This window comes from Oryctolagus cuniculus, chromosome 11 (assembly GCF_964237555.1).
Source record: "Oryctolagus cuniculus chromosome 11, mOryCun1.1, whole genome shotgun sequence".
NCBI lineage: Eukaryota > Metazoa > Chordata > Mammalia > Lagomorpha > Leporidae > Oryctolagus > Oryctolagus cuniculus.
This window is the reverse complement of record NC_091442.1, coordinates 79,914,900-79,928,766: the sequence shown is the minus strand read 5'-3', so window position 1 is coordinate 79,928,766 and position 13,867 is coordinate 79,914,900. Positions and strand designations below refer to the sequence as shown.

Sequence of the window (13,867 nt, the reverse complement as noted above, 5' to 3'; positions counted from 1 at the left end):
ACGCCTTAAAGCTTCAGATGAGTCGAGATGCTGAAAGTGAAAGACATATCTGCCGGCACAATGCATATCCACCTCCTCTTTGAACAAGGAAGAAAGCTTACATTGTCAGAGTAGTAGCATGATTCTTCTCTAGACTTGTTAAGGCCTTCATTAATCATATATTCTTCTTTCTGTATCATTTTTAGATTACATTACTTCTCAGTTGTTTTTCTCACCGAATATTCACAGTAGAATTTTCAGTAAATTGGAAGTACTTGATTAGCCTATGCTCATTTCATAAAGGAGGAACTGCAGCTCGTGAAAGTGATGTAAAGGACTCAGCAGTGGTATATGTCCCAAGTGGGATAAAACAGATGCAATGACTTACAGAGTATTTGTCCTCTCTCTCCTCTCTCCCTCTCTCTCTCCTCTCTCTCTCTCTCTCTGGTACCACACTGACTCACTTCTGTAGACTACAGGGCAAAACAATATAGATAACTTCAAAAGCATGTGCATACTTAGGCATATGTGTGTTCCATACACTATATTTCCTTTATGTGCTAGTCGATTTTTCAAAATAAAAAATATAGCTCAGATTATTATAAACATCACATTCACTTAATCCATCCAAGTAGCAATCTATATAAGGTAACTGAATGGTAAAGAGAGAGACAGAGAGAGAAAGAGAAAGAAAGAGAGAGAGGTTGAGAGACAGAGATATTTGGAGATTATTATATATGTGGTTTAATTTATAGGCTCTTTGAAGAAAGAAAAAATCACCAGATAAAGAGCACTGAATAGACTACATTCACAAGGAAACAGGAGTATAAATATTAATAATTTTAAATGATCCAAAGGCTATGTAAATAAAATATTCTTTTTTGCTTTGGTCTTTTATTTTGCACTCACACCCAAAGATACACACACACACACACACACACACACATTTATATAGCCATTTTTCATATACCAATAATTAAGAATAAAAGGAGTTATTTTCTCATTGGAGATCATGTGTACCAGTAGATCATCCTCACTTTGCAGAGTATAGGGCCAGAGGAAACAAAGAGATTTAATAACAACATTGGGAAGGCTAATATTGAAAGTTCGAGAGACTATCATCATCATTTTATTGAGGTCAAGAAATACAGGCTCCCTAAGAAGGCAGAGTAATAAGGAAAAGAAAAACCTGGCTTACAGCAATTGAAGATGGCAGGTCAAAACTCTCCTTTCAATCTACTGCATTGTTTGAATATAGTAGCAACTCTGGAGGGATAATCTCCCCCACTTGCCATGAATTGCTAAAGCAGGCATGCTGAAAAGAAGGGGACATCTTTGGATTACTTATTTTATCAACAAAAAATACACTTCTTGGTCATAAAAACTAGAGACCACAAAGACTAGTATTCAGAAGAAAACTTTGGGGAAAAATAATCTGCTTCCAAGACGTGCCTCCTGAAAAAAAAAGTCTTTAAAACAACAAAAACCCACAGCAAAATTAAAATGTGGGTAACAGATTGTTAAGGATTAAAGGCGAATTCTAATATGCTGGACAACTGCTTTGTTGAGATGATGGCACATAATGGACAACCTTGGGACCTTCTAACCAATGATGTGAAGGCTGGGTTACCACGGTAACAGCACAATACATGTTCTAGCAAGCTGGATTAAACCAGTAAGGAAGGTATATTTGAAAATGAAATATTGCTTTGATACATACCACTCAACATCATATAATTGTATATGTTAAGCCCTCTCTCTTTTAAATAAAATACACTCCAAGAGAAAATTTATAATATCTAACAAGGAACATATGTACATGCTAGAATGCAGATTGGGCTAACAGTAAAGAAATTATTTAAAATGTATACATTACCCCATCTTAAAGATTGAAGAAACAAAGTCTCTAGATTTAAGTAACTTTCCCAAGGTTAGGCAAGTGGTAGAAATCATTTGACTCTTCTTTCTGATCCAGGGTCTACACTTCCCATGCCAAGATGGCTCTTCCTAGACCTGGTGTTGAAACTGAGGCCAAGGGGCACCTTGTGATTGGACCCCCACCTGTACTGGTTTCAGTGGCTGCAGCTCAGCCTCGGCAATTCTGTTTCTAAGACTTCATTGCTAATGTTGCCATGGCTGGGTTAGATCAAGTAGCTGAACAAAAGGGTCTGGGCTCTAGAAACAGATTTAGAAATCATCTATCAAAAATGATGAACTAAGTCATAGTTTTCAGATATACTAGAGAGCATTTAAATGTGAAAAGACCAAGGAACTCATATAATCTTGGGAGAAACAAATGGGTAAGAGGTTAAAATGGAGGAAACACAAGCGGGGGTAAAAAACTTATGTTCTTAATCATTAAGAAAAATCTTAATAATAGGAGGAAACCTAGGAGAAGCTGGTTTTTAGAATTCCAAGGAGACAATTTAAAAACATAGGAAGTAGTCAACTCTGTAAAATATTCCAGAAAGCTCAATATGATTGCATAGTATTTATAGGATAAAGTCCAAGCTCATAAACCATTCTAAATTTCACATAAAAGATTTTACATTATAATACTCAATCCTAATAAATCCAGAGGTAGTAGAAAGCCCATGAAAAGACCATTCTATCATATTGCTTATAAAGAAACTGACATACCCCTGAGTCAGGTCACAGTTCTCGTGTATAGGAAATTAAATCACACAGGTGTTTTCAGCTCCCTATCCAACATATAGTGCAAGATTTTCAATTCCTCTCAAACCTTCTCTCTTCAATTAGCTTATGAAGCCCCTAACAGCTGTCTCATCCGAGCTCTCTAAAGCCATCCTTTCATCTCGCATGTGGCATGTTAATTTCCTCTTCCTTTGCTCCACATTTCTGAAGTGATGCCTGATCATAGAAACAGTAGTAACAACTCCCATTCATTGAGCACTTACTATCTGCCAAGTACTGCACAATGTCAAGTACTTCACGTGCCTTATTTTTAAAGGTGTATTTATTTGAAAGGTGAAGTGGCATGAATAGTAACTGCACATGAAACTCTCACACCCCATCAACAGCATTAATGTATGCAATTCTCAAAGTCTCCACCACCAACTTATGAAATATGGCCCTGGTGAGCCAGCCCCAGTGGGCCCATGAACTTGTCTAGATGTGTTTGAGTTCAAAAGAGAACACAGCTTAGATTCAAACTAAAATCTCTGACACACAAATCTGCTTGAAGTCTAGTTTAATGGTTCAAAAATGCTGAGTTGCAAAGAAATATGTTTTATGAAAGACAAAATTGGAAAACACAATGGTAAGATGAACAAGAGGACTGGTATCTACTACAGAGAACTGAAGTTGTAAGCTTAGGACAGTCACACTGGGAAAATTTGAGAAGGATCCTCTTTTATAAAGACAGGCTGAGGGGCCTGAATGTAAGGCCACCAAAACACACACCAAACACCAGAGTAAGGCAAAGGGTTTATTGATGGGAAATCTGACAAGTCAGAGGGAAGAGGTGAAGATGAAAGAGGGCATGTGTGGGAAGCAGGTCCTGTTAGACTTTTGCTGGGGCAGGGGGCAGGGAAGTAGGAGCAGTGAATCCTGGAGCTGACACCTGTGGTTGGGCCATGGGGCTTAAGACTGGAGCTTATTGTGCAAAGTGGTGACGGGAGCCAGAGCCTAAGATGGTGTCCAGGGCATAGATGGTGCCACAGATAAGATGGCAGCATATTACCAACACTGAGCTGTGGTGTAATGGGCTAAGTCTGCCCACGGCACTGGCATCCCATATGGTGCTGATTCATGTCCCAGCTGTTGCTCTTCTGATCCAGTTCTCTGCTATGGTCTGGGAAAGCTGTAGGAGATGGCCCAAGTGCTTGGGACCCTGCACCCACATGGGAGACCCAAAAGAAGCTCCTGGCTCCTGGCTCCTGGTTCCTGGCTTCAGATCGGTGCAGCTCTGGCCTTTGCAGCCATCTGGAGAGTGAATCAGCATATGGAAGACCTTTCTCCCTGTCTCTCCCTCTCTCTGTCCATAACTCTACCTTGCAAAGAAAAGATTTTGCCATTATGAAGATTTTGCCATCTGAATGACATCCTCTGTCCCTCCTTAGTCCCATCATCTAGTTTTTTTAACTGGTTCATCCCATTTGTTAGTTAAAAAATGGGGAACCATCTCACCATCATCCTCTCCAACAGAGTTCTACATTTTCCTGCCTATATTCACTAGGTCATTTTAGTTGCCAAGCAAGAATTAGATGATAATCAGAGACAGAGTTACCATCGGGTCCCTGGAATGTCAGTTTCTGCCCCTGCAGATTCCACTAACTGCAGACTGAAAATATTTTTAAAATGTGTGTCTGTACTGAAAATGTGCTGGCTTCTTGTCTTGCCATTATTTCCTAAACAACACAGTGTCACCGGCTGGTGCCGCAGCTCAATAGGCTAATCCTCCGCCTGCGGCGCTGGCACCCCGGGTTCTAGTCCCAGTTGGGGCGCCGGATTCTGTCCCAGTTGCTCCTCTTCCAGTCCAGCTCTCTGCTGTGGCCCGGGAGTGCAGCAGAGGATGGCCCAAGTCCTTGGGCCCTACACCCGCATGGGAGACCAGGAGAAACACCTGGCTCCTGGCTTTGGATTGGTGCAGTGCGCCGGCCGCAGTGGCCATTAGAGGGTGAACCAACGGCAAAGGAAGACCTTTCTCTTTCTCTCTCTCTCTCTCTCACTGTCCACTCTGCCTGTCAAAATAATAATAATAATAATAAAAAACCACAGTGTCACAACTATTCACATACAACTTACACTGTATCAGGGATTAAGATCATCTAGAGAAGTGTGTGTGGGTTATGTGCAAATGCTAAACCATTTTATGTAAGGGACTTGACTACCTGAAGATTTTACTATTGTGGGCTGCCCAGGAGTCAATCCTCTGCTGTTGCCAGGAGATGACTATATCTTGAAATCATATGCTTGAACTTGGGAGGTCTATGGCAGCAGTTGGTACCCTTTGCTGCACACTGGAATCAGCTGGGGAACTTTAAAAAATGCTGATCCCAGTGTTAGAATCACCTAAGGAAGCTTATAAAATTGTGAAACTACTGGTGTTGGAAGTCTTCTGAAAGAAGTTTTCCCAGAGACAAAGAATGTTCCCTTGAAGTGAAAGAACATGATGTCTATAAGAGTTAACTTAAGCTTGTGCCAATCTGAGTTTCTGGATTCAGTGGAGTTTTGTCTCTCTTACTGGTCCTTGTCACAGAACAAATCAGGCAGTTGCCTATGACACTGACTCACCTAATGCACACAGCAGTACTGCTGAGTGGAGGGGAACCCAGGAATCTTGGAATGGGAGATGGGGCTGCCTCTGGGTGTGGGGAAGCTAGGCTACTCTACCTTTCCATCTCATCTCTCCTAAGGACCAGGGCAACTCCAAGTGGGCAATAGGATGGCGAGTCTGCATATTTCATGGGCAACCATGAATTCACTTATGTGTTTTGGTCTGAAGACATATTTGTTTATGATGAAATAACCATCATCTCACTGGAAAGGTAAAGAATTGGGCTAGATAAACACACAAGCAGACAAGTAGTCAAAAATGGAAAATTAAGCCAAAGGCAAAGAACGAAGTATTTGGTGGTATAACTTTGTCTCTTATAAATAAGGAAAATGTTCTTTAGGTTATTAAAATGTTGACAATAATTCTCTACACTAGTCTTTCATTTGAGGATCTTAGAGACCTAAATAACCCAGAAAAGTAACACTTGGATTGAGAGGAGATAATGACCTGCATAATATAGCCAAAGACCCACTTGGCTTAGTTTAATGCAGACTCAGGCTCTTTCACAATAACAATGTTTGGCCACATTTCTAAAGATCTTTCATTTTATGATTTGGTTTCTTATTTGTTTGTTTTTGGCTTGCCATTAATCCTTTCCCTGGCAATGTGACTTGTTCTATTATGTCAGATGTGTCCTTCTCTGCATGGAAGAAGAAAATTAACTGTAAAAACCTCCCCTGACACCATATCTAAATCATACAGGACTAAATTTTCAAATATTCCAGATGAGACAAACTATTAAGCAAATTTAGGAAATTTACACATGGTTTTAAACTGGCAATATGAGCTATTTATATAAAATATTATTTGAAAGTCAGAGTTACACAGAGAAGGAGAGGCAGAGGGAAAGAGAGAGAGAGGGAGGGAGGGAGGGACGGAGGAAGGGAGGGAGGGAGAGGTCTTCCATCCACTGGTTCACTCCCCAATTGGCTGCAACAACTGGAACTGCACCAATCCGGAGCCAGGATCCAGGAGCTTCTTCTGGGTCTCCCACGCGGGTGCAGGGGCCCAAGGGCTTGGGCCATCTTCTACTGCTTTCCCAGGCCATAGCAGAGAGCAGGATTGGAAGTGGAGCAACTGGGACTCGAACTGGTGCCCATATGGGATGCCAGCACTACAGGCAGTGGCTTTACCTGCTATGCCACAGACTTTTATCTTTACCTGCCAGCCCAAACTTCTATCTTTTCTAAGACGACAATGTAATCCCTAAAGGAGCTGATATACGAGCAGCTGACCAACTTGCCTGGTGGAAAGTTGACACTCAGTCATTTTAATTAAATCTGCATCTGAGTATGATACTTATAAGTGATAGAGTTGATTCTAGCCATTAAAATTGAAAGTGAGACTATTTGGGAGAAAATGTACATTCTAGAATTAGAAATGCCAGGGGGCCAGCTGAGGTGCAGCAGGTTAAGCAAACGCCCATGGCACCAGCATCCCATCTGGGTGCCAGTTTGAGTCCTGGCTATTCCACTTCTGATCCAGCTCCCTGCTGATAGCCTGGGGAAGCAGTGGAAAATGGCTCAAGTGTATGGGTCCCTGCACTCACCTGGGAGACCCAGAAGAAACTTCTGGATTCTGGCTTCGGATCCACCAGCTCCAGCCGTTATGGCTGTCCGTGGAGTAAACCAGCAGATGAAAGACCTTTCTTTCTCTCCCTTTCTCTGTCTGTAACTTTGACTCTCAAATAAATAAATACACTTTAAATTTTTTTTAAAAAGAATTAGAAATGCTGGGGTTAGCTTTGTGGCACAGCAGGTATAAGTTTCTGCCTGTGATGCTGGCATTCCATATGGGCTCCGGTTCAAAACCTGGCTGCTCCACTTCCAACCCAGCTCCCTGCTGATGCAGCTGGGAAAGCAGTAGAAGATGGCCCAAGTGCTTGGGCCTCTACACCTTACATGGGAGACCAGGAAAAATCACTGAGCTCTGAGCTTTGGCCTGGCTTAGCTCTGGCTATAGTGGACATTTTGAGAGTAAACCAGTGGATAGAAGAACTCTCTCTCTCTCTCTCCCTCTGCCTTTCAAATATTATAAAACATAAATCTAAAAAATTTAGAAAAGCTGAAAAAGGGATGGTTAGTTAGCCTAGTGGTTAAGATAGTGGTCAAGATGCCGTCTCCCACACTGCAGTGCCTGGGTTCAAGTCCCAGCTATACCACCAATTCCAACTTCTTTTTATGCATACCCTGGGAGACAGCAGGTGACACTTCAAGTAATTGGGTTCTTGCCAATCACCTGGATTTGGTCCTGGTCCTGTCCAAACCATTGGATACACTTATGGAATGAATTAGTGGATGGAAGACCTCTCTCTCTTTCTCTCTCTCTTAACCTCTCCCTTCTGTCCCTCCCTCTCCCTCTTTCTCAAATAAATAAGCAAATACAATTAAAAAACTAAAAAAGTATTAAAATTGAAAAAAAATGGATGGTAGGTTTTATCTGATGCAGTTTGACTATTTCAATAACAGTTTCAAAAAGTTTCCAGGAATCATTAAGGAGATTGGTTTCTGAACAGGTTTCAACCCACAGCTTCATGGCAGAAGCCTTGTCCTGATCCTCTTGCCTCTGTTGACTCATGTTCTGCCTACCTCACTTCTCCTGGATGACACTTTCCAGCTCATGATACTCCTGTCTTCCTCCCAAATGCATTTTCGATTTTCCCCCTGACATGTACTGAAACCTTATTGGTTCTGGTATTTAAAAGGTACCTTAGTGACTCAGCCTAAGGAAACCCATTACCAAGGCTGACTTCAAAAGTAATAGTTGTGATTAATATGATCACCTTCACAGTATTAAATCAAACAATTTCAAACACTCCTTCTAGACATCATATGGCAAGTTTTTTTTTTTTTAAGTTCTAAAAGGAGATAGCATGTGCCACACCAATTTCAAAATAAATGAATGGCCAACAAGGATGGGTGAATTTTTAAAATAAAGTTATATTAACAACATGGAAATATTACTTTTCCTCTTATTTTCCTGAAATTTTAAAAAGATTTATTTACTTATATTTAAAAGTCAGAATTACACAGAGATAGAAGGATAGGCAGAGAGAGAGAGAGAGAGAGAGAGAGAGATATCTTCCTTCCATCCGCTGGTTCACTCCCAAGATAGCTGCAATGGCCAGAGCTGTGCCGATCTGAAGCCAGGAGCCAAGAGCCAGGAGCTTCCTCCAGGTCTTTCCACGTGTGTGCAGGGGCCCAAGGACTTAGGCCATCTTTCACTGCTTTCCCAGGCCACAGCAGAGAGCTAGATCGGAAGTGGAGCAGCCAGGACTTGAACCAGCACCCATATGGGATGCTGGCACTGCAGGTCAGGTGGCTTTACCTGCTATGCCACAGTGCTAGCTCCTCTTCCTGACTTTTAAGACAGAAAGAGAGAGAAGTGGAGAGAGAGAGATCTTCCATCTGCTGGCTCACTTCCCAAATGGCTGCAATGGCTGGGGTTGGGCCAGGCCAAAGCCAGGAGCCAGGGGCTTCATCTGGGTTTCCCACATGGTATAAGGGCACAAGGACCAAGGCCATGCTCTGCTGCTTTCCCAGGCACATTATAAGGGAGCTGGATTGGAAGTGCAGCAGCTGGGACTTGAACCATTGCCAATATGGGATGCTGATGCTGCAAGCAGAAGCTTAACCTTCTATGCCACAGCACTAGCCCCTCTTCCTGACCTTTAAATGTTAGTTTCCTGAGTGTGGTTCTTGGCCATTGTGATAGTTAATTTTAGGTGAGAAGGGGGAATGCCTAGAAATCTAGTAAAGCATTACTTTGAGCATGTCTGGTAGGGTATTTCCAGAGGATAGCCCATGAGTCTGAGTGGATGAGAAGAAGTCCTTCCCTCAATGTGGTAGGACCTTCTAGTAGGCTGGTGGCCCTAACAACACACACACACAGACACACACACACACACGGCATAGTAAGTAAAGCTACCACCTGCATCGCCGGCATCCAATATGGATATTTGTTCAAGTGCCAGCTATTAACACTTCCAATCCAGCTGCCAGTTAATGGTTTGGGAAAGCAGCAGCAGATGGCCCAAGAGCTTGGTCCTCTGCACCCACATGAGAGATCTGAAAGAAACTCCTGGTTCATGGCCTTTGGCCTGGCTGGCCTTTGCCTTTGAAGCCATCTGGGGAGTGATCAGGTAGATGGAAGATGTCTCTCTCTGTCTCTCCTTCTCTCTCTCTCTCTCTCTCTCTCTGTAACTGTCTTTCAAATAAATAAATAAATAAATCTTTTTTCTAAAAAGAATACACAGATTGAGAAAAAGAGCTAGAGAACTATACAGAAAGAGAATTAGTCCTCCTACCAAGAGCTGGGACAGCAGAAATGCCCTGCCTGGGATGCCAGAGGTCCAGGCTGTATAGCTTTTGGACTCTAGTATGTACACCAGCAGCCCCGCTCCCGGGCTTCTCACACTTTCAGTCTCAAATGGAAAGTTCCACCATGAGCTGTATTGGTTCTGACGCCTTCGGAGCTAGATTCCTGGCATCCCAAGTTCTCCACGCTGCAAATATCCTAACTGTGGTACTTTCAGCCACCAAAATCACACAAGCCCACTCCCTAATAAATCCCTTCTCATATATCTATAAATGTCTCTCTGGAGAATCCTGACCAGGGCAGCCATGCACTCATTCTTTGAGTGATTTTATTGAATTGTATAGATATAAACATATTAATTCATTGCTGAATTTCAATTTTATATCTACAGCCTCACCTCCTCCTCTGGGCTCCCATCTTACATAATTCTCAATCTTGATATCAAATAGAGATTTATAAACATTTCAAACATGGCATGTCTGTGTCTGTACTTGGACTCTTGATTTCCCTCCAAATGCTGCTGTTTCACTCAGTCTTGACCATCAAAGGAAGGAAAGGAGGAAGGAAGAGAGAGTGGGGGAAAAGGAGGTTGGGGAAGGCAACTCTTTAATAGGAGGATAATATGGTTATGTGGATTATGTAAACAAAAACAAAACTTCTGAAATAGAATTTTGATGAAAAAAAAATTGCCAAATCTGCCTTCAGGGATTGTTTATGCTTCATTTGTTGGTCTATACTTTAAAGTAAACCTTAAGCCTTGGGGCCAGTGCTATGGTGTAGTGGATAAAGTTGCCACTTGTAGCACCAGAATCCTATATTGTCACCTGTTCAATGTCTGTAAGACATTGGCATAGGCAAAGCACAGGGAATGACAGCCAAAGTAGTCAAATGGGATTAGATCAAGTTAAGAACATTCTGCACAGCAAAGGAACACTCAACAAAGTAAAGAAGCAACAGAAAACAGGAGAAAATATTTGCAAACTTTGTATCTGATAATCATTATCCAGAATATATAAGAGGTACAAGGAACACAACAGCAACAAAACAAATAATCTATTTAAGAAATGGGCAAAGGATGAGAGCAGGTATTTTTCGAAGTATGAAATACAAAATAGTCAGGGCCAGTACTGTGGCATAGCAAGTAAAGCCACCACCTGCAGTGCTTGCATCCTATATGGGCGCCAGTTTGAGTCCTGGCTGTTCCACTTCAGATACAGCTCTCTGCTATGGCCTGGGAAAGTAGTAGAAGATGGCCCAAGTCCTTTGGTCCCTGCACCCCTGTGGAAAGACCTGGAGGAAGCTCCTGGCTCCTGCATTTGAATCGGCACAGCTCTAGACATTGTGGTCATCTAGGAAGTGAACCAATGGATAGAAGACTTTTCCCTCTCTCTCTGCTTCTCTTTCTCTCTTTGTGTAACTCTGACTTTCAAATACATAAATAAGTCTTTTTTTAAAAAAGAAATATAATGGCCAACAGATACATGAAAAATTCTCAGGATCACTAGCCATCAGAGGAATACAAATACAACCCAAAAGCAGGTTTTACCTTACCCCAATTAGGAGGGTTAGCTTCTGAAAATAAAAAATAGCAAATGCTGGCAAGGATATGGAGAAAAGGGTACCATTATACACTATTGGTAGGAATGTAAAAGTACAACCATTATGGAAGACAGTATCAAGATTCCTCAGAAATCTAAAAATAGATCTACCATATGACTCAGCCATCCCATTCCTAGGAATATACCCAAAGGAAATCAGCAAATGAAAAATGTATCTGTATCCCCATGTGTATAGCAACACAGTCCATAATAGCTAAGTTATGGAATCAACCTAGATGTCCATCAACTGATGACCAGCCAAAGAAAATGGGCTATTTATACATGATGGAATATTACTCAGCCATAAAAAATAATGAAACCCTGTCTTTTGCAACAAAATTGATACAACTGGAGACCATTCTGCTTATTGTAATAAGCCAAGCCCAAAAAGGTAAACATATGTTTTCTCTGATTTGTGGTTCTGATATATAGAATACAAAAAAATTGAATGCTTTAGAATTATATTGACATCTTAAAATTTGATTATCATTTATAGCTCTTGGCTGTGTTCCTGCAGAACAGTGGTCTTTCTACTTTTTATTAGTTTAACATTATTTAATGAAGTATTAAGTCTGTGATTGTAAAGTACATTGAAAGTATGTTACTGCAAACTTTAAAAGAAAAAAGAAAGGAAGGGGAAGAAAGAGGGAGGCAAGTATTGTTATGATGTCAGATTTGTATCCTTGAAATACATGAAATCTGTTCTCATTATATTAGTACAAATGTTTTAAGAATGAGAGATAGGCATCATAGAGGGTCTGCACTTTTAAAAATTAACAACAAGGTGGGCATTTGGTGCAGAAGTTAAGGTGCCACATGGGTCTCATATATTCCTTATCTGAGTTCTGAGCTCTCAGCTTGAGTCCTACTTCCAATCAAGCAACACATGATAGCAAATGATGATTCAAACACTTGAGTCCCTGTCACCAATGTGGGAGATCTGAAAGGAGTTCTGTGCTCCTCATTTCAGCCTGGCCCAGCCCTGGCTGTTGTGGGCCTTTAAGGAGTGATTCAGTGGATAGAAGATCTCTTTCTCTCTCTTTCTCTCTCTCTCTTTACCCCTCTATCCTTTCTCTATGACACTCTGCCTTTACAATAAATAAAAATCAGTAAAATTTTTTAAGATTCATTTATTTATTTGGAAGACAACATTACAGAGAGGCAAGTAAAATTTTTTAAAAGCAGAATGCTAGCATTAACGAACACCAGTTTAAATGTCTCTGCTACTTAACGTGCAATCAAGTGTATCAATATTCTGCTGAGGCAAAGATAATTCTACTGATAACAGTACCAGCTATTTCTGAAATGTGATTTGTTGAGATATGGGAACTGGATGAAATCCAAAACTATGGTATATATTAAGGAACATTTGGGTGCAACCATTTGTGAACTGTTATTTTAATATACAGTGAATGGTATTTGCTTATTCTAAGGTAGGTTTTGAAACCAGATATGATGAGTTAGGGCTCCGGATGGAGATAAAAAGGTATGCTAAGAAAGAGGAGAGATTAGGAAGAACCTACCACACCTTTTCCCTTTCTCTCTTTTCATGTGTATATAATTACTGAGTGCATATTTTGCCCATGAACTTAGCCCCTGGATGATCACCAACATCTGGCTATGATTAGCATTTCTACTCCTAGTATATGAAGACAACAATAGAACATCATCTAATTCCCTTCATGCACCATCAGTCAAGCCCACAAACATCTACTGGGTACACCTCTGATGCAAGAGTTTACACTATGCCATGCAAAACACTTTGTTCACTTCATCTTTTCCTGGATGTTGGAATTCTCTATTTTTTTTAAATTAAAATTTGTTGTTAGTTTTAACTAAAAATCTACCCAGCAGGAGCTTTATCAAAATGTACACCTTTAAGGAGTGAATAAACTATTTTATAGCATAATTAAAACTCAGAAGCAGTGCTTTACTCACCTCATCGACTTCTGAGGATATTTTTCTTCCTTTTTTGCTCCGTCATGAAGTCAGAGTACAAGCTGACTCGAGTAATTTCACCAGATACCACAGACTAATGGCTGTGGGACTGCTGCCAGTTGCCCTGTAGACATGTGCTTCCCATTGGCTTATCTTTACTCATTATTCTGTTCTTAATATCATTGTGCAAAGAATCTGAAGATTACGAAATAACAAGGTTCTCCAATATGTTGCTGTGTTTAAACATGTGATAAATTAACAAGGGGATAGTGCAATGAAAGCATTTGCATTTAATTTCCATTCAAGGCACAGAGCTAACACTGCACTAGAGAGACAGAAAGAAACTTGGTGTATTCTCAAGAGTTTGGGTGAGCACAAAAATCAAATAAAACTAAACCACAACATGGCAGGATTTATTAAAACTATACAACCACACTAACTCCCTACACAGTGAATCAAGCTGCCCTTTTCCTCCCTTCCAAATCATCAGAGAATAGATGCAAGATTTCCATGAATCCAGCAGAATATTAAAGTGAAAAAGAGTTTTGTATGACAGTGTCAAATTTTCTGATAAAAATTACAAAATATAAATAGTAATTTTCTTTAAGAAAAGTCTTCATTTAAAAAAAAGTGAATGAAAGTAACATAAAAAATGGAGACGAGAAATTTGATTTGATACCAGTTTTGTCAATTTATGTATTTTACCCAGCATTAATTGTCACCTGTAAAAAATACT

The 13,867-nt window shown here is 40.7% G+C and overlaps 1 long non-coding RNA gene across 1 annotated transcript in view; it reads right to left on the bottom strand.

The window, feature by feature from the left end:
* LOC138844402 (uncharacterized) overlaps positions 1-13,300 on the bottom strand; it is a 37,164-nt gene extending 23,864 nt beyond the window's left edge. Inside the window, exon 1 of the long non-coding RNA XR_011380182.1 lies at positions 13,132-13,300. This is a non-coding gene — a long non-coding RNA (uncharacterized lncRNA). The remainder of the gene's footprint in view (positions 1-13,131) is intronic.
* Between the last annotated feature and the right edge of the window lie 567 nt (positions 13,301-13,867).